Raw genomic sequence first — 20711 nt, 5'->3', positions numbered from 1 at the left:
CAATATTTGATGGTTTGTCCTACAATTAACCCTTTAATAGCAATTAGTCACCAACTTCTGGGGAGGGTGGAGCAGGAAAAAAAAGCTCCTTATTTTTAAGCTGTGTTCAGATTCACTTGAACGGTTTTACCGTTGAAGGAGTGCATATTACACATTAATACCACGGCCACAGTTTGAAGAAAAATAGAATCTGAATTTAATCCCAAGTATCTTTAAACAGGGAATAAGCTCCCCTTTTAATACATAGCTGATAACAATTGATTCACTTTGAGAGAAATCATTCCTAAATCATTAGTGAAATCAAGTTGTTACATTTGGAAACGTATTCAATAGTAGGACCATAATGGATTACTTTTCCAATCGTAAATACCAAAGAACTCAAGTTTGAGATTGATGAGAACCAACATCAAGTTTTAAACTTGATTGATGCCTTCTGTATTTTTCCATCAACATGCAGCTCTACAATGGTGAAACACATCCAATTTCTTACAATGCATCATTTACACCAAGACACACAAACACCTTTTTTGGAATAAGCATAAAAAACTTGCATTTATATAGCGCCTTTCATGACCACCAGCCGCCCCAAAGGGCTTTACAGCCAATGAAGTACTTATTGAAGTGCAGTCGCTGTTGCAATGTAGGAAAAAATAAATATGCCAAAGGAAAAAAATAATGAAAATTTACCGCAAATGTGTATCTGCCAACGTCAGGGACCATGAACAACCCGCCCACTCAACTCAAGAGCACAGCAAAAAGAAACATCTTGGCCCAGAAATTGGTCTGTGCATCGGGCTACTAAGGCCCCAATATGGCAGGCAGGGAGCATGCACACAATCCCAGCTGGAAGTGCACTGCCTGCCATATTGGGTAAAGGACCAACAAGAGGCATCCTTTACCCACACCTAAAGCATGTTATAAGGGGCCTAACACCTCTTTGAGGCACCCTTCTGTAAGACTGCTTTGCAGAGGGAGCTCACACCAGCGCTGGTAGCACTCAAGTAAATCATCCTTAGGGATTGCCTGCAACAAAGAAGGTAAGTAACATTCCTGAACGTGGAGCCAGGAGGAGCAGGAGTGCTCCGGATCCGACCCCAGATACCGATCTCCCCTCTGCTCCCGACCTGACCCCTGCAATCCCTGGCACTGATCCAACACTACCATGATTCCCCAGACCAGGCCCACATCCAGATCCCCGGTCCGGGCCCCAATTCTGATTCCCGAACCAGGATCCAATCTAAGCAGCAGCCTAAACTTGGGTGTCCGCATCACCGGCAACACTGAAATGAGGCCCGATGCCAAATATCGGATGAGCCTTGGGTCTCACCATTCAGACGTGGGGCCATGAACCATGGTTACCCCCTCCCCCGTGTACCTAAAAATGGTCCCAACCCAATTTCTAGGCCCTTGTATTAAAAGTTGCATTCTCCACAAACTGTTGGAGTGGGCCAGAAGCAGACCATATTCACCTGAAATTAAAACTGCTCAATATAAAAGGGCTCACCCCACTCTGGTGTGTCAGTTTGATTTTGCCTGCACACACACCTGGAAAAGAAGCAGTTAATAGTTTAGCGCATTCCCCGCAAGTCCCATGGGAATACAATGTATGGAGGATGCCTTCTTCAAAGAATGAAAAAAACACTGCAATGTAGGGAGACTAGGGTTGCAAAGGGGTGGAAAGTTTCCGGTAAATTTCCGGAAATTTTCCACAGGAAGTTTAGCTTGGGAATTTTGCCCAAAAAAGCACATGCTAGCATAATATTGTTTTTTTTGTATTTTTTTCCCCCCACAGGTCCTCTCTTAAAATTACTAACAGAGATGGAATCTTAATTATTAAGGAATTTCTTAATCAATATATGTTTATCTTCTTACTTGGCTTGTTTTAATAATTACAAGTTTTGTGTGTGACTGTGAACAAATGTGTCCTGATTGGTTGGATGAGTGGATGAGCGATTAGCTCCCTCTATTTGTAATATTTGCATATCGAATTGTGATTGGCCTGCAGGCATCTGTAAGATTGCTATAGTTTTTTTAAGATCCAGGTTAGGGGTCCTGAGGGAAGTCATTTTGTTTTCTGCTGATGTTGTGATGATGCAGTAAGTAAATCAGACTTTATACCAAATAAACCAGTTACTTGTTGAACTCTGTTGTCCTTCAATTTAAAATATACAAAAGAATACACTATTGGTGATGTAGCGTCGTGTGTGTACAGGTCATGCTTCCATCACATGGAGCATCAGCAAAAATGCACTCACCCTGTTGCAATCGTGCTGATCGACCGCAGTTCGACACAGAGATGAATGCCCTTTATTTCTCTGCATAGAACAATGCCACGTTTACCGTCGGATGTGTGGAAGGATTTTACCCCAGGCATTAAAGATGGAAAGACTGTGTACATGTGCAAACACTGTAGAAAGCCATATGTGAAGAATGCCACAAAGATGCAGCAGCATTTATCCAAATGCAACAACTTCACTCAAAGCTCACAGCAGTCAGCCCAGAGTTCCTCTGCTTCCATTCAAGAAGATGATGGTTCTCATTCAGCATCAGGCTCCTTATCATCAGCAACTCCTGGCCCACTTGGAAGGTTCTTTGATACAATGGATAACCATAGCCAGAAGAATGCAGATGAGTGCCTTGCTCGAGCTGTATATGCAACAGGCTCACCCCTCATGCTCACAGCCAATGTGTACTGGAAGAGATTTTTCAATGTTATTCGCCCTGCATGCTGTCCTCCCACCAGACATGCTTTGTCTACTTATTTGCTGGAGGCTGAGTATAACAGAGTCCAAGGAAAGCTCAAAGAAACGATAGCAATAACGATAACGAAGAGCACAGACACGAAGGACAACAGACACACAGGCACATAAATTGCTGATGAGCTGAAAGCGGTCATCAACGATCTTGGATCACAAAAGGTCTTTGCAGTAGTTACTGACAATGCTGCGACTATGAAGGCTGCTTGGGCTCAAGTGGAGGAGGCCTACCTTCATATTACGTCTATTGGGTGCGCAGCTCATGGGCTTAACCTGCTCCTCAAGGACATCATGGGTTTGAGAACCATGGAAGCACTGTACAAGAGAGCCAAGCAAGTTGTTAAGTATGTCAGGGGAAAACAGGTAGTTGCAGCAACCTGCAACTCCAAGCAAATGACAAAGAACAAGAACACCACACTGAAGCTGCCCAACAACACTAGATGGGGTGGTGTTGTCATAATGTACAACAGCCTTCTGGAGGGTAAGGAGTCGCTGCAAGAAATGGCAATATCCCAGTCTGGGGATATGGAAACCACCATCAAGAAAATACTGCTGGATGATGTGTTTTGGGAGAGAGTGGTTAGCAGCCTTAAACTACTCTCGCCAGTAGCATCTGCAATTGCTCAGATTGAAGGAGATGACGCTGTCTTGTCAGATGTTCTCAGGCTTTTTACTGATTTAAAAGAACAAATCAGCATTGCCCTACCCACATCCCTGCTGCTCAAAGCAGAGGAGAAGGCAATTGTTCAATTCATACAGACGCGTCAAGAATTTTGTGTCAAGCCGATTCATGCTGCAGCATACATGCTGGACCCAAAGCATGTTGGGAGACCAATACTTTCTGGAGAACAGATCAACAGCGCTTACAATGTGATTTCTACCCTCTCACACCATCTCAATCTGGATGTGGGCAAAGTTCTGGGAAGTCTGGCAAAGTTCTCTACCAAGCAAGGTCTTTGGAATGGGGATGGGATATGGGAATCATGCAAGCATATCAGTGCACATACCTGGTGGAAGGGACTTTGTGCATCTGAGGCCCTGTCACCTATTGCATCGGTGATACTCCAAATCCCACCTTCATCAGCGGCCTCTGAATGAAACTGGTCACTTTTTGGGAATACACATACAAAGGTGCGCAACAGGCTGACTAACAAGAGAGTGGAGAAACTGGTGGCTATCCAGGCGAACCTACAACTTATTGAGCCAGATACAGAAGTGTCCACCACACAGCTAGACATTGACACAGAGGAGGAAATGGACACGTCAGAGCCAGAGTCAGAGAATCAGGAGGAGCAATGAGGAGTAGAAGACTCAGAAGACTCATGAGTAGAAGACTCAAAGGGACAAAATAAGGACAAATTACAGGCTAAATAAGCTGACGCTCTTTTTATTTTATTTTAGATGGGTCTTTTTTGTGGGGGTTCAATAAAGTTCAAAATTATAACCTAAATAAAGTTTTGAAAGCCTGTTTTTATTTGTATGGAACAGTATGTCTATTTTGACGACAAATATAAGGGTCAGAGGCAAAAACCATCAGTGTGCAAAAAAATTCAAAATTCCCATAAATTCCCGAAAATTCCCATGGAAAGTTTCCTCTTTTAAAAATTCCCAGAATTTTGCAACCCTAAGGGAGGCTAAGTGGTATCTCAGGATAAAGAGGGCAGAAGCACCTGCAAGGGGGGGGGGGGGGAGGAGAAAGAGACTCCATTTGCTAGGGAGTAGTGTCAAATAAAGAGCAATAGATAGCGAAGTCCAAACAGTATTTTTTTTGATCAAAGGACATCTCAGTGTTGTCTCCAGACATTTAAAACAAATCAATGCACTGTTGTGAAGATAGCTGATGTGCTTTAAATGCTGACTTTCTTCATGCAGATTGTCACATGACATACTGCAGATTTGATGCGCAGCACATATACAACTCTACTAATAGCATGCAGCTCACTAACTGTGTGGGCATTGGATTTCTTCCTGCCCACTTTTGAAATAGGAGAACCCTTGGGCTTGGTTTCACTCTGTTCTTGTCTGAAACTCAAATTAAACTGTAACTGATGTTGTGCTGCACACTTTGCTCCTTGCTTCATGGTCTGCATCTCGCAAAATATGAAATGTCCCAAATTTTGAAAAGTACTCATGTAATTCCAGTTTCCAAAGGGTTACCAGAATCCGGCTCACTCCTTCTGCCATGGTCTTCGGTCTGTAGAAGAGCATGCCAGGACCAGCACCAGGCGTGCCAGAAAATGAGGTGCCAGCAATGGTGAAGCTACAACACAGGACTACATGCATGCTAAACAGCAGAAGCATCACACTAAGGGCAGAGCTAAGCGAACCCACAACCAATGGATCAAGTCAAAGCTCTGCCGTTCTACCACACTGTCGCGAACGGTGGTGGATAATTAATTAACTAATGGGAGGAGGAGGCTCCATGAACATCCATCCTCAATGGTGGCAGAGGCCAGCACATGACAAAAAAAGACAAGACTGAAGCGTTTGCAAGCATCTTTAGCCAGAAGTGCTGAATAGATGATCCTTCTCGGCCTCCCCCACCAAGATCCCCACCATTGCAGATGCCAGTTTTCAGCCAATTCGATTCAATCCAAGTTATATCAAGAAATAGCTGAGTGCACTCAAAACAGCAAAGGTTATGGGCCCAGACAACATCCTGGCCTTCGTGTTGAGGACCCGTGCTCCAGAATTAGCCAAACTGTTCAAGTACAGCTACAACACCGACATCTACCTGGCAATGTGGAAAACTGTTCAGGTATGTCCTGCCCACAAAAAGCAGAACAAATCCAAACCAGCCAATTGCCATCCTATCAGCCAACTTTCAATCATCAGCAAAGTGATGGAAGGTTTTGTCAACAGTGCGATCACTGTTCACCTATAATCTGCTCACTGATGCTCAGTTTGGGTTTCGCTGGGACCACTCAACTCCAGACCGCATTACAGCCTTGGTCCAAACATGGACACAAGAGCTAAATTCTAGTCGTGAGATGCAAGTGACTGCCCTTCACATCAAAGCAGCATTCGACCATGTGTACCATCAAGGAGCCCAAGTCAAACTGAAGACTGGGAATCAGGGGAAAAACTCTTCAGTGGCTGTAGTCGTACCTGGCACAAAGGAAGATGGTTGTGGTTGTTGGAGGCCAATCATATCAGCTCCAGGACATCTATGCAGGATTTCCTGAGCAGTGTCTTAGACACAACTATCATTAGCTGCTTCATCAATGACCTTCCCTCCATCATAAGGTCAGAAGTGGGGATGTTTGCTGATGATTGCATTGTGCTTAGTTCCATTTGCAATTCCTCAGATAATGAAGCAGTTCATACCAGCAAGCAGCAACACCTAGACAGCATACATACTTGGGCTGATAAGTGGCAAGTAACATTCACACCACTCAAGTGCCAGGCAATGACCATCTCCAACAAGTGTGGGCCCAACTACCTCCACTTGACATTCAATGGCATTACCATCGCCGAGTCCTCCACCATCAACATCCTGCGGGTCACCAGCGACCAGAAACTCAACTTAACAAGCCACATAAATGCCGTGGTCATTAGAGTCAGTCAGAAGCTGGGTATCGTGCGGCGAGTGGCTTACTTCCTGACCACCCAACGCCTCTCTAGCACCTACAAGGAACAAGTCAGAAATGTGATGGAATACTCTCCATTTGCCTGGATGGGTGCAGCTACAACAGCATTCAAGAAACTCGGCACCATCCAGAACAAAGCAGTCCGCTTGCTCAGCACCCCATCCACCAGCTTAAACATCTGCTTCCTCCACCACCGTAGCTGCTGTGTGTACAGTCTATAAGATGCACTGAGGCAAGCCATCAGGACTTCTTTGGCAGCACCTCCCAACCCCGCAACCTCCACCACGTAGAAGGACAAGGGCAGCAGATGCATGGGAACACCATCACCTCCAAGTCATACAGCATCCCAAATTGGGCATATATCACTGTTCCTTCATCATCGGTGCATCAAAATCGTGAACTCGCTACCTAACAGCACTGTAGGAGTACCTTCACCACGAGGACTGCAGCGGTTCAAGAATAAGGCCCACCATCACCTTCTCAAGGGAAAGTAGGGATGGGCAATAAATACTGGCTTTGCCATTAATGGCCATGTCCCAAGAATTAATTTTTTTTAAATACCCTCTGGAAAATTTGTCTGAGAGAAAAGGTAAGACTCCAGCCTCCATGTTTAAGTTTTCTCAGTGTGTAAGTTGGTGGTTGTCAAGTGAAACAAAGGAAGTTGTTCCATAGTTTAACTACAGTCCACAATGTGTTCCGGACCAGTTTAATGTAGATCTTGCACTAGTGACTATGGAGTGCTATACAATTTAATGTACAAGAAACTCTCGATTTACCGGCACCTAAATAACCGGAAATCTCTGTTAACCAGCAAAATTCAGGAGTAGGTTCAGGTAAGTTTTACTTCATATTAGTGGCTGTTCCTGGATCTGTGGCCGTGTAACCAGGTTTCCTGCACCTGCTGCTAAGCAACAGGGACGCCTGGATCTTGTGGCCGGGGTTCCTGCACCTGTTGTTAAGCAACAGGGAAGCCTGGATTTGTTGCTGTGTACGGAGCTCTCGTACCTTTTACTATACCTCTCTGTAATCCGGACTTTTTGATAAACCAGCCCCACGCCGGTCCCGTCGGTGCCGGATAAAAAAGAGTTTCCTGTACTGACTAACTTATTGCCCATCGCAGCTAGATAATGTTCCAAATTATCCCATAATTCAGACACCCACCAACGAGCAAACATCTTGAGAGACTGGACATACCAGACAATAGGCACATCTGCCGAGAAGCCCATTTACTTTCCTTGCGTTGATCTTAAAATGTCTGAGGGTAGATACTCCAACAGCAATTTGAGCCAATTGATATACCAACTGAATGGGTCCGTGTTCCAATATCTATTTTATGATGATTGTTTGATGAGGTAGATGGACATTCAGAAGCCCTGGATCTGGCAACCAGCTGATTACCCTGCACATTCCAGCACTTAAAGAAGGGGAGGGAATTTTGGGAACCTCCTCAGTTAACTTCACTAATCCTAATGACCGCTATAACATTACACAAAGAAATTAACAGTGTGGGATATCGATCCCCTCTTGACTACAAAAGAATAAATGATTTAACAAAAATTGGGATTTAACCTGAAACATTTCTATGTATATCCTGTGGTGTGCAGGAGATAGGGCGAGGAAATGCTACTTTTCATTTTGAGTTGAACAAACTAAAATTCTATCTTCATCAATAGCAGAATACTGCGGATGCTGGAAATCTGAAATAACAACAGAAAATGCTGGAAAAACTCAGCAGGTCAGGCAGCATCCGTGGAGAGAGAAATAGAGTTAACGTTTCAGGTCGAAGACCTTTCGTCAGAACTGGAAAAAAGCAGGAAATGGGACAGATTTTAAAGCAAGTTTAGGGACTGGGAAAGGGGGGAGGGGATGAAAGAACAAAAGGGAAGGTCTGTGATAGGATGGAAGGCAGGAGAAGTAAAGAGGCATTAAGAGATATTCAAGGCAAGAGGCGGTGGTAATGGGACAGGTTAAGAAACAAAGGATGGCTCTAGATGAAGTGTGAATTGCGCTGGCAGAATGAAGGACAGCTGCCATGTGGGAGGGAGGAAAAAAGGCCAAACAAAAACTGTGGATAAAAAATATATATATATGGTAGGGGCCGAGGTTATGATCTGAAATTGTTGAACTCGATATTGAGTCCGGAAGGCTGTAAAGTGCCTAATCGGAAGATGAGGTGCTGTTCCTCGAGCTTACGCTGAGCTTCCGTGGAACAATGCAAGAGGCCAAGGACGGTGAGGTCCGAGTGGGAATGGAGCAGTGAATTAAAGTGGCAGACGACCGGAAGCTCGGGGTGCCCCTTACAGACTGAACGGAGGTGTTCCACAAAGCAGTCACCCAATCTGCGTTTGGTCTCCCCAATGTAGAGGAGACCACATCGTGAGCAGCGAATACAGTATATTAAATTGCAAGAAGTACAAGTAAATCGCTGTTTCACCTGGAAGGGGTGTTTGGGGCCCTGGACAGTGGGAAGGGGGGAGGTATAAGGGCATGTGTTGCATCTCCAAATCAAAGGTGTTGCTATGGGTCCTAGCTATGCTTGCCTTATCGTGGGATATGTGGAACACTCTTTGTTCCAGTCCTACTCGGGTCCCCTCCTTCACCTCTTCCGGTACATCAAAATTTTCAGATTAATGTGCAGAACGCTTCTGTGCAGCTTCCGGTCAATGAAATCAGCTTCCGGTTCGTTGGCAGGCATCACTTTGTAAACAAAATTCCATGCCAGTTGGCCAAAATAGATAAGGTGAGGAGGACAGCTTTCGGTTCCTCTGTTATACTGAAATTAATTAAAGATGATAGCTAAAGGGCTTTGGCATTCGGTATTTTAGAGAGGAAAAACTACTGGTAGGCAAGAGGTTAACTGGCTACAAATACTGAGCACAACAGAACTGTTCGAGCACCAGGACCCAGGGACCCGTACTCAGGATTCCTCCAGGGCTCATGTCAGAAATGAAATGGCAAGATTGTTTGGTAAAATTTTGGGGACGTGCAACTTAATTGGAGACGAGGAAGCTACTGAGTGTATGTGGTAGATGCTGGGAAATTGCACCACCCACTGGGGTCCAATAACATCACCCTCGGTGATCATCGGTAATATTGGAGATAACCTGAACCGAGGGGTCAGGGAAAAAGACATCAGAGTGCACCTGCGAGAAACATAAATCACCTGGGCACAACCCGATAAAGGTATCAATCCAGAATCAGTACATAATCGAGTAAAGGTCAGGAAAGAGTAGTCAAGAATATTTAATTGACAGCTTTCTCCTGGAGATGGATGTAGCCCTGCCTATACTGGAGAACGATATGTTTTGCAGTCTGGCCACTGCCCAAAACATCAGGACCATGCCGGGGTAGATTCTAATTAAATACCTCCAGCCCTCCGATCTTTTAATATATATAGTCCAGAAGGACAAGAATGGCTCGCGCTGTATGATCTTCGGAGACCGCTATATGTGCAGATGGGACATGCTATGTTTAGTCACAATGACTGACATGACACCATGACATGAAATAATTAATGTGGTCCAGGAAAGTGAGAACACATTACTGCATCATAATTGAGTAGTTTAAAATTAACTAATTTAAACTTTTTACTCACAGCTTGGACCTATGCTTCATCGAGAAACCGATTTTTTGCACACAAGAATTAATGAAGCGACCAAGGGTTCAATGCACTGGGACCTATCAAAGGAATTGAAGTTAAAGTAGAGAAGGACGTAGAATTGGAAATTCCAAAATTCAGGGTTGGTTCCCTGCAAACTGACGTTAAATTAGAACAATTTATGGCTAGGAAAAAGGAACACCTAATTAAAATTCTCCACAGTACAGATCACAGTAAGAGAGTACTTGTTAAGTAGGGTAGTATGAGATTTAAATTGCAATGTCTTAAAATAACTAATTGATGCTACAATTGTACAGATACACAGCAATTCAAAGATGTTGACCAGTGAACTTCTGCACTGAGACTGAGCCTTGCAGCACTGTCAGTATTAATATGCTTGTATGAATTAATCGCCAGATAGAGAATGTGTACAAGGACGCCAGAGTTAGTCCTGTAGAAGTGAACATCTGTGTAAAACATTATCTTATTAATGAAAGTTTATATAGGGTGGGAGGATCAGAGTAGTGCTGAGGGATACAGAATCAAAAACAAGACGATTCACACGGTAGAACAGCAATTAAATATAACAAGAAATAGGTGATAACAAAAATAAAGTGTACCAATCTCAACAGCTCAACGGAAAATGTGCACGTTAGTGAAGAATTTCAGCTCCTTGACAGAGTTATTGATGAGGTCTAGGCTCCTTATTAGTTTCTTCTAGGGTTGCAAAATTCTGGGAATTTTTAAAAGAGGAAACTTTCCATGGGAATTTTCGGGAATTTTGAGTTTTTTTGCACACTGATGGTTTTTGTCTCTGACCCTTATATTATCTTTGTCGTCAAAATAGACATACTGTTCCATACAAATAAAAACAGGCTTTCAAAACTTTATTTAGGTTATAATTTTGAACTTTATTGAACCCCCACAAAAAAGACCCATCTAAAATAAAATAAAAAGAGCGTCAGCTTATTTAGCCTGTAATTTGTCCTTATTTTGTCCCTTTGAGTCTTCTACTCATGAGTCTTCTGAGTCTTCTACTCCTCATTGCTCCTCCTGATTCTCTGACTCTGGCGTGTCCATTTCCTCCTCTGTGTCAGTGTCTAGCTGTGTGGTGGACACTTCTGTATCTGGCTCAATAAGTTGTAGGTTCGCCCGGATAGCCACCAGTTTCTCCACTCTCTTGTTAGTCAGCCTGTTGCGCACCTTTGTATGCGTATTCCCAAAAAGTGACCAGTTTCGTTCAGAGGCCGCTGATGAAGGTGGGATTTGGAGTATCACCGATGCAATAGGTGACAGGGCCTCAGATGCACAAAGTCCCTTCCACCAGGTATGTGCACTGATATGCTTGCATGATTCCCATATCCCATTCCAAAGACCTTGCTTGGTAGAGAACTTTGCCAGACTTCCCAGAACTTTGCCCACATCCAGATTGAGATGGTGTGAGAGGGTAGAAATCACACTGTAAGCGCGGTTGATCTGTTCTCCAGAAAGTATTGGTCTCCCAACATGCTTTGGGTCCAGCATGTATGCTGCAGCATGAATCGGCTTGACACAAAATTCTTGACGCGTCTGTATGAATTGAACAATTGCCTTCTCCTCTGCTTTGAGCAGCAGGGATGTGGGTAGGGCAATGCTGATTTGTTCTTTTAAATCAGTAAAAAGCCTGAGAACATCTGACAAGACAGCATCATCTCCTTCAATCTGAGCAATTGCAGATGCTACTGGTGAGAGTAGTTTAAGGCTGCTAACCCCTCTCTCCCAAAACACATCATCCAGCAGTATTTTCTTGATGGTGGTTTCCATATCCCCAGACTGGGATATTGCCATTTCTTGCAGCGACTCCTTACCCTCCAGAAGGCTGTTGTACATTATGACAACACCACCCCATCTAGTGTTGTTGGGCAGCTTCAGTGTGGTGTTCTTGTTCTTTGTCATTTGCTTGGAGTTGTAGGTTGCTGCAACTACCTGTTTTCCCCTGACATACTTAACAACTTGCTTGGCTCTCTTGTACAGTGCTTCCATGGTTCTCAAACCCATGATGTCCTTGAGGAGCAGGTTAAGCCCATGAGCTGCGCACCCAATAGACGTAATATGAAGGTAGGCCTCCTCCACTTGAGCCCAAGCAGCCTTCATATTCGCAGCATTGTCAGTAACTACTGCAAAGATCTTTTGTGATCCAAGATCGTTGGATAAATGCTGCTGCATCTTTGTGGCATTCTTTACATATGGCTTTCTACAGTGTTTGCACATGTACACAGTCTTTCCATCTTTAATGCCTGGGGTAAAATCCTTCCACACATCCGACGGTAAACGTGGCATTGTTCTATGCAGAGAAATAAAGGGCATTCATCTCTGTGTCGAACTGCGGTCGATCAGCACGATTGCAACAGGGTGAGTGCATTTTTGCTGATGCTCCATGTGATGGAAGCATGACCTGTACACACACGACGCTACATCACCAATAGTGTATTATTTTGTATATTTTAAATTGAAGGACAACAGAGTTCAACAAGTAACTGGTTTATTTGGTATAAAGTCTGATTTACTTACTGCATCATCACAACATCAGCAGAAAACAAAATGACTTCCCTCAGGACCCCTAACCTGGATCTTAAAAAAACTATAGCAATCTTACAGATGCCTGCAGGCCAATCACAATTCGATATGCAAATATTACAAATAGAGAGAGCTAACCGCTCATCCACTCATCCAACCAATCAGGACACATTTGTTCACAGTCACACACAAAACTTGTAATTATTAAAACAAGCCAAGTAAGAAGATAAACATATATTGATTAAGAAATTCCTTAATAATTAAGATTCCATCTCTGTTAGTAATTTTAAGAGAGGACCTGTGGAAAAAAAAGAAATACAAAAAAAACAATATTATGCTAGCATGTGCTTTTTTGGGCAAAATTCCCAAGCTAAACTTCCCGTGGAAAATTTCCGGAAATTTACCGGAAACTTTCCACCCCTTTGCAACCCTAGTTCTGATAGGGAATTGTTTTTAACTTTTGGTACAATCATGGGATAACAAGCTGACTATCACGTAGCAAAGGTAAGAAAAAGGCATACAAGACCACTTAATGTAATGAAAATGTTGATTCGAAGGTTTGATCAACATCAATATTGAACTCAGAACTGTAGCGTGTTAAAATCTTAATCATCATCAGAATATGGTGAGTCAAGCATGAATTTGTCTTAACCTTTTCTTTTGGGATTTCTTGCAGTGTATGGAGCTGGTCCTACTAGCTGTGAGCTGAAAACCCCAGGCAGATAAAGCAAGTGGTATAAGCACTAGATGCCAGCTACCTGTATATTGAAATCCAAGAGCATTTTTTGAAATGTTTAAAACAGATACAACTGCTGGCCACATTTATATGAAAACAACCTCTTTCCTGTGCACAGAGATAAAGGTTCTTCTGTTTCTATCATAGGCAGCAATACTGTATACCGTTTAATACTGCTTTTATTCTCATTTGCGTCATTTGCCTATGAATATTTCTTTATTAAGGTTAAATGTACATTAATATAGTTGATGCTTCTAATCCAGCAAAACTGTAGACAGTACTAATACATTTCAACAAAGAATGTTTTTAAACTAGCAAAAACTGAAAACCAAGGCACTCCAACGAAAGCTCATAATCTAGCAAAATTTGTAGCTTGCTACTGAACTTTTCTTCTGTGTCTTTGATACAGGCCTAGTTGTCCTTTGCCCTCTCGTTATTACAGTTCAAATGATGGCTTTGAAAATCAGATTGAACTATCTTTAATTGCATACTACTGGTCACAATAATGCATTAATTATATGTGAACAGTGGTACTATAGAGCAACATTACATTTAAATCTATAGAGGACTCATTAAAATGGGCCTTTAATGCGCAGAATTCATTCTAGAATATTCTGGACTTACTGGGCGACAGCGTGAACGTCAGAAACCACTTCCTCCAAGGCTGAAGAGAAACAAATTAAAGATGGGTTTGTTTTGCAGAATTAAACTGCAAATTGCGATAATGTTTCCATGATGCCAGAGTAAAAGGCTGAACAATAATGTGCCTTTGGTGGCAGAGCACATCTCTCCCATTTTAATTGGATCTCCTCCAATTCCTCCCACAACAACCATTGGCAAGAAGTTGTGCAATGAAGTTAAATACACTGCAGTCAATTGTTTTCAAATATTTTCACCCTTTACATCCTTTGCTATTCCAACTATACAATGCATGAGTACATTGGAACATTTCACTCTCCCAGCTACATGGGATAAATCAAAATGTAAAAACACCCAAGTAAATTAATCCAAATACAAACAATATAGTAATTTTCAATTAAATGAACACAATACAAACGGTGTATACAAAAGGAGATGTGATCGATGGCAATGGATGGCCCTGGATAGCGCTGCAAAGGGGAGGAGCTCATTAAGGAGCTGCCAACTCAGAAACCATCTTGAATAAAGATTTCATAACATTTCAGAAGAAAGCAGTCATTTAGACAGGCAGAATAGAGTGGCACTTGTTTCATCTCCTGCAGTCCAACCAAAAGTGATAGAATATTCAGAACTCCAGAATTGATGGAAGAAAGTTTATCTACTCTTGCTGTCTAAAACCTTTAATGTAAAACATAATTATGAAATGCAGCTTCTAAATACCCAAGTACCAAAAACCTTAAAAACAAATCTTTCTTCCACTTGAGGCAAAACCATCAGCATTCTCACTGAACTACTGCCACTTTAGAGGGGAAGTTGCAGCACTGCAAGCATAAGCGTAAAGAGATGCCAATTAAAATGACGAATCAGAACAGCAAACCAAGTGATGACATTTGAACATGGTACAAGTGCGATTTACACTTCACTGAACCTTACTCTCAAGTGTAATGGCAGGGCTATTTTTAAATCAAGTGCATGGAAATATACCAAGGAGCCTACACATTTTTTATTGTGTCAATTCAATTAAGAATTGCTACATCATTTGTATTTCAATTAATTTACTTCGGAACTGTTCCTTTTAAATACCTTATTTAATTCCTGTATTTAGACTTCTCTTAATTTGCATCTCATTGGCAAAAACAAAACATAAGAGGATTGCTAATTCAGCATCAGAAGCATAAACAACATGGGAGAGGAGGAGCAATAGGAACAGGAGTAGGCCATTCAGCCCCTCGAGCCTGCTCCACCGATCAATTCGTTCATGGCTGATGTGTACCTCAACTCCATTTACCCACCTTTGCTCCATATCACTCGATACCCTTTGTAGTGTATGTGCCTTTAAGAGCCCCAGGTGTACTGTAATGCCGGTAATGGCCACTCGGGCTATATAAGCCTGTATATTGTGTTGTATCCGTTAGTTCCCCTCCAGACTTTGTTTTGTAAACACCTATGAAACCAACTCCTGTCTTCAGTGTCTCTATCAACACAGACACAACAGTGGCGACGAATTGGAAACGGACTTACCTGCAATTCGGCAGCACCTCAAGGACATCGATTCCTCTGGCGCCCAAAGTTGAAGAAAAATCAAGAAAAAGAAAGGGCTGTGGTTTCACCAGCTAGCCGAGCTGGTGGCAGGTACTGCAATAATCCTTCCTGGGCGTCGGGCTGGGGCTCCAGCGGCTGGCTCTACAGCTGGGCCAAGCAGCGAAAGCGGAGGCAAGCAGTAACAGATGGGGAGGGAGCACTCGGGAGACGGCCGGTGCTGCAAGCAGGTTCAGACCTAGAGAGAGAGTCCGGCGGGAACGAGTCTCCAACTGTAAATAAATAAATAAAAAGAACGGAAACCGCGGGAAACAGCGTTGTCATCGGCAGCAGCGGCGGGGAAGCGCCATATCTTTTCTGCAGAAAAGAAAGAAAAGCGCGGGAAGCGCCATTTTATTTCTAGGATGCCTAAGTCTGGCAATATTGATGCTTTTGATAACGAGATAGAGGATTGGACCACATATGTGGAAAGAGTGGAGGTATATTGCACCGCAAATGGAATAGAAGATTAAAAAAAAGCTTCAGTACTGCTAAATCTAATGGGCGCAAAGACATACGGGCTGTTACGAAATTTAATCACTCCAGCCAAACCAAAGGACATGAATTTTAAATAAATTGTTGATACCCTACAGGAGCACTCAAACCCAACACCGCTGCTGATAGCGGAACGATTCAAATTCTTCAAGAGAAATCAACACAAGAATGAAAGTAACGCTGATTACCTCACCGAATTAAGAAAGCTATCAAAACACTGCCAATTCGGCGCAGGACTAGCAGATTATCTTCGAGACAAATTCGTCTGCGGTCTCCTAAGTGAAGGAACACAGAAAAGGCTGCTTTCTGAAAAAAATTTAACACTGGACAAGGCTTTCAGTGTGGCTGTATCATACGAAGCAGCCGCAAGAGGAGCTGCAGAGATACAACAAAAGACACAGGACTTCGGCACCCATGAAATGACACAGGGTTTCGAGAGATGTTATCGCTGCGGCAGATCCACCCATGACCAGAGGGACTGCTGGTTCAAGGACAAAGCATGCAGGCAATGCGGAAAGATTGGACACATTGCACGGGTAAAAAAAATCAATAAAGTACAGAAAGGTACAAATGATGACGGACAGTAGCTCCGAAGACCAGAAGAGCGATAGCGACTCCGAAAACAAGAGACTAAGCTGTCTCAAATTACATAATGTAATTGCCAAAGATGATTACCAGACCATTTGGGTTACCCTCACAATAGCAGGGTCCCCAGTTAAAATGGAGCTAGATACAGGATCAGCTCTGACCGTCATAAATCGACGGGATTACGAGCGGCTATTTCCGCATATACCTTTAAAAGACACATCCATTATCTTGAAAACATATACGGGGCAGAAAGTATACCCCAAAGGAAAAATAAGGGTGCCTGTTGTATACAACGGCAAGGAAATACAAAAGTTGTATTTATACATTCTACAGGATGGTGGTCCACCGCTGTTGGGACGTGAATGGATCAGGAAAATACGTTTAGACTGGCACTCCATTCAGGCACTGACGGTGACCAGTAAGAAAAAAAACGATGATGACGTCACACCTGAACGATTAAAAGACATCTTGGCCAACGCCAAAGAAGTGTTTCAAGAGAAACTAGGAACCTTGAAAGGCATCACCGCCTCAATAAAAGTGGAAGATGCAGCAATTCCCAAGTTTTTAAGGCAAGACCGGTGCCATACACAATTCGTCCAGCAGTCGAGGCAGAGCTGGAGAATTTGGAAAAGGCAGGCGTATTATCCAAAATAGATTGGAGCGAGTGGGCAACACCCATCGTTCCAGTCATGAAGAAAGCATTGAATAATGATAAATCTGAAGAAAAGAGAAAAATTTGCATCTGTGGAGACTTCAAGGTGACTGTAAACCCGGTCCTTCACACGGTACAGTACCCTCTTCCGAGGATAGAAGATATTTTCGCCTCACTATCCGGATGGAAACGTTTCACCAAAATTGACTTGGCACAGGCATATCTACAGATGGAGGTTGAAGAGGCCTCTAAAAAATCTCACGATAAATACACACAAAGGTCTGTACCAGTACAATCGACTGGTTTTCGGAGTAGCATCCGCTCCAGCTATCTGGCAAAGAGCTATGGAGCAAGTCCTCCAAGGGATTCCGGGGACTCAATGCTACCTAGATGACATCCTTGTAACAGGAGAAAACGACAACGAGCACCTTGCCAATTTGGAGCAGGTGCTCACTAGGCTGAGAGAACGGGGCCTACGAGCAAATCGCCCCAAGTGCGAATTTTTCCAAAATCAAATATCATATTGTGGCCACATAATTAATAAGGAAGGGTTGCATAAGTCACCTGAAAAAACTGAAGCGGTCATAAAAGCCCCAGCACCTGAAAATGTTTCACAATTAAGGTCGTTCCTGGGATTAATAAATTACTATCATAAATTTTTACCGAACTTATCAACTCTTCTACACCCTCTTAATGAACTGCTACAAACAGGAGTAATTTGGAAATGGAGCGAAGACTGTAAACGTGCCTTCCATAAATGCAAAGACTTAATCACGTCGAAAGAAGTTTTGGCTCATTACAACCCATCACTGCCAATCAGACTGGCGTGCGATGCATCCCCTTACGGCGTAGGAGCAGTATTATCGCATAAATTCCCTGGTGGCTCGGAACGGCTGATAGCTTTTGCATCACGCTCATTGAACTCAGCTGAGCGTAACTATGCCCAAATCGACAGGGAAGCACTCAGCCTGGTATGGGGGGTGAAGAAATTCAACCATTACCTACACGGACAAAAATTTACCTTGTTGACTGACCATCAACCCCTCATCTCCATATTCAACCTTAAAAAGGGTGTTCCCATTATGACAGCGCAAAGGCTACAGAGGTGGTCCCTTTTTCTAGGGGCACACCAATATGACATAGAATACAAAGGATCAAAACAGCATGGGAATGCTGACGGGTTATCGCGCCTACCGCAGACCCAGTGGAGATGTTCCACTCTACCATAGTCGAATGTCTACCAGTAACAAATTCTGCCATTGAAAGGGAAACTAGAAATGACCCGACTCTCTCACGAGTCTACGATTTAACAGTGAAGGGATGGCCAGCACATGGCGAACCACTGTTGCCAGCATTCTCGCAAAGAAGAGAACAGCTGTCAGTGTGCCAAGGAGCCTTGATGTGTGGATCCAGAGTGGTGATTCCACCCAAACTCCAGGATAAAGTTCTAAAGGAGCTTCACGAGGGGCATCTGGGTGGAGTGAAAATGAAGAACCTAGCCAGGGCGTTTGTATGGTGGCCAGGTATCGATGGAGACATTGAAGAAATGACCAAGAGCTGCCTAGGATGCCAGAAGGTCCAAAACGCTCCACCCCAAGCCCCTCTACATCCATGGGAGTGGCCCTCATCTCCCTGGCAAAGAGTACACATCGACTTTGCTGGTCCATTTATGGACTCAATGTTCTTAATCGCGGTTGATGCACACTCCAAGTGGCCGGAGGTAATAAAGATGTCCTCCACCACCATGGAAAAAACCATCACAGTATTAAGGACCATATTTGCCAGGAATGGGCTGCCGGAACAGATCTGTTCTGATAATGGACCGCAATTTGTGTCCAAAGAATTCAGGAAGTTCTTAAAAAACAATGGGGTTAAGCACTACACGTCCGCCCCATACCATCCCGCCACCAATGGATTGGCTGAAAGGTTTGTCCAGATCTTCAAGAAGGCCATAAAGGCCATGGGTAATGAAGACATAAAGCTTCAGCACAAGGTGGATAACTTCTTGTTCGCATACAGGAATGCAACACATATGGTCACAAACCAAACTCCCGCCATGACGTTCTTCAATAGAAGCCTAAGATGCCGGCTGGATTTGGTTAAGCCCAACATCAGAAGGGACGTGGAGAACCGGCAATTTCAAGGCATGAATGAAAGGCCAACTAGAACCTTCCAGAGAGATCAACAAGTTTTGGCCCGGGACTACCGTACCGAGAAATGGCAGCCTGGAACTATCTGCACACGACTAGGACCGCTGATGTATACCGTGGACATCGGAGAAAGCATAATAAGGCGCCATGCTGACCAAATCATAGAATCATCTGAAAAGGGACAACCTACACCACAACTCTATACGCCTAACGATGAAGTAGAGATACCCATATCTACCTCCGATCCGGTGATACTGGAACCCGATGAACCCGACACTGGCATTCAAGCCGAATCAGCCTTGCCAAAAGAACCTACTACACCACCAGAAACTACTACACCACCGAGGCGTTATCCGGACCGAGTCAGGAAGCCTCCAGAGAGACTGACTTATAATTAATTAACTGCAGCAATGTGTAGATTATTGTTCTGTAACATGTAATTAATAATTACTTAAAATATTATGTACTGGTTGGCTAAAAAGGGAGGAATTGTAGTGTATGTGCCTTTAAGAGCCCCAGGTGTACTGTAATGCCGGTAATGGCCACTCGGGCTATATAAGCCTGTATATTGTGTTGTATCTGTTAGTTCCCCTCCAGACTTTGTTTAGTAAACACCTATGAAACCAACTCCTGTCTTCAGTGTCTCTATCAACACACAGACACAACACCCTTGCCTAACAAATACCTAGTGGTCTCAGTCTTGAAAGCTCCAAATGTCCTAAAATCCACTACCTTTTGAGTGAAAAAGTGCTTCCTGATTTCACTCCTGAACAGCCTAGCTCTAATTTTAAGATTACATCCTCTTGTTCTTGATTCTTCCACCAGAGGAGACAGTTTCTCTGTATCTACCCTATCAAATCCACTTAACACCTTGATCAGATCACCACTCAATCTTCTATACTCAAGGGAATATAAGCCAAGTTAATGCAACCTGTCCTCATTATTTAACCTTCTAAACCCCTGTATCATTCTGGTGAATTTGTGCTGAACCCCTTTCAAGGCCAATATATCCTTCCTGTGGTGTGGTGCCCAAAACTGAAGACAATACTCCAGGTGGGGTCTGATCAAGATTGTCTACAACTGCAGCATAACTTCAGCATATTCCAGCCCTATTGAGATAATGGCCAAAATTCCATTAGCCTTTTTAATTGCTTTTTGTAGCTGTCTATAAGCTTTAAATGATTTGTGCACTTGAATTCCCAAACCTCTTTGCTCCTCTACAGTACCCAGCTGCTCACGATTTAGAAAATACTCTAATTTATCTTTTTAGGTCCAAAGTGGATAACCTCACACTTGCCCACATTGAACTCCATCTGCCATAGTTTTGCCCACTCACTTAATCTGTCTATGCCCCTTTGCAACTTCCTGCTCCC

At 43.3% G+C, this 20711-nt stretch overlaps 1 protein-coding gene across 2 annotated transcripts in view; it reads right to left on the bottom strand.

Annotated features, from left to right (window-relative positions):
• ndfip2 (Nedd4 family interacting protein 2) overlaps positions 1 to 20711 on the bottom strand; it is a 110146-nt gene that overhangs the window by 78537 nt on the left and 10898 nt on the right. The gene's annotated exons all lie outside the window — the stretch shown is intronic.

The sequence above is a fragment of the Somniosus microcephalus genome, chromosome 10 (genome assembly GCF_052327205.1).
Source record: "Somniosus microcephalus isolate GS21.2 chromosome 10, FLI_Smic_1.0, whole genome shotgun sequence".
Lineage (NCBI taxonomy): Eukaryota > Metazoa > Chordata > Chondrichthyes > Squaliformes > Somniosidae > Somniosus > Somniosus microcephalus.
Note: the sequence above shows the minus strand (reverse complement) of the source record. Positions and strands in the feature narration are given on the sequence as shown.